Below are 1,130 nucleotides of genomic sequence, written 5' to 3' on the forward strand. Positions count from 1 at the left end.
TTCTGATGACTTCTCCTGAAGCTGTGATGAGATCAGACATAAAAAGCGGAGGTGAGGCTAGGGGATTTGAGGTGGTGCGAATGGAGACGAGGAAGTGTTCAGTAAATCAGGAGGAATTGTCACTGCGGAGAATCTATTCCTGGATGCGGTGATACAATGTTTGTACGCAGATGGTGCAGTGAATCAGAAGAAACAAGCAGCATCTGAAGCAATTCCCTCACCAGCAGACGAACAATAGAAGTTAATGCAAGTAGCATCTCACTATTTCAGCTGTGGGACTGCGCGAGGGCTCCGTAGCTTAACCGGTCAAAGCGCCTGTCTTGTAAACAGGAGATCCTGGGTTCAACTCCCAACAGAGCCTTTCATTTATGGGCGGAAATGTCATGTGATGAAGTAGGGTTCCATACAAATCCGCCGTTCACGCACCTCCAATCATAAAACAAAAATTCAACAGAACAAATAAAATGCCTCCAAAACTTTACAGGTCTGTTGGTGTCTGCCGAGCAAGAAACAGGGCGAGCGATTCAACCAGATGACCTTTCTGATGAATTTGTTTTCCACTTCCTTGCGTTTTGGCGGCCTGGTGTTAGTTTAGAGTGACAATAATTTGCAAACGCGGCCGTGTCCTGCTTTGTGACCTTGCCCTTGTCCTGTTGACAAACGATCCCACCGTGTTGCACAGGTCTTTTCGACTCGAATTACGACCAGTTTTCTATGCACTTCAAAACACGGTAGAAGCAGCGCTGCAGATATGAGTTGGAATGCAGATTGATTTTGAATACTTTTACACCCATTTGTTTCGTAAAAAATGAGCCATGATCACTAACTGTCCATAATTTCCCACAGCAACTGAGGACTGTTCTTCAGCCCTTCAGTGATATCATTGACCCTGGCACCAATGCAGGGTAATCGTCACGATGATTTGTGATTTTTTTTTAGATTTTGTTCTGCAAAACATTTCCCAATGCATTTTAATATTGCAACAGGTAATATTGGGTGCAGTAGGTTTGCACCTAATGACAATGGTGGGATTAGATCCCACGCCTACGTGGAGACTGGAGCCTTAATCCAGCGCATGAGGCCGCTCGGCCACACTACCACGCAACGAAGTTGTTTTTCTTCCATTGCAT

General features: G+C 45.2%; 1 non-coding gene across 1 annotated transcript; it reads left to right on the top strand.

Annotated features, from left to right (window-relative positions):
• The first annotated feature begins 287 nt into the window (after window positions 1-287).
• On the top strand, window positions 288-361 carry trnat-ugu (transfer RNA threonine (anticodon UGU)). The gene has a single exon. It is a non-coding gene; the product is annotated as a tRNA-Thr (tRNA).
• Window positions 362-1,130: the final 769 nt, after the last annotated feature.

The sequence above is a fragment of the Pristis pectinata genome, chromosome X, assembly GCF_009764475.1.
Source record: "Pristis pectinata isolate sPriPec2 chromosome X, sPriPec2.1.pri, whole genome shotgun sequence".
Taxonomy (NCBI): Eukaryota; Metazoa; Chordata; class Chondrichthyes; order Rhinopristiformes; family Pristidae; genus Pristis; species Pristis pectinata.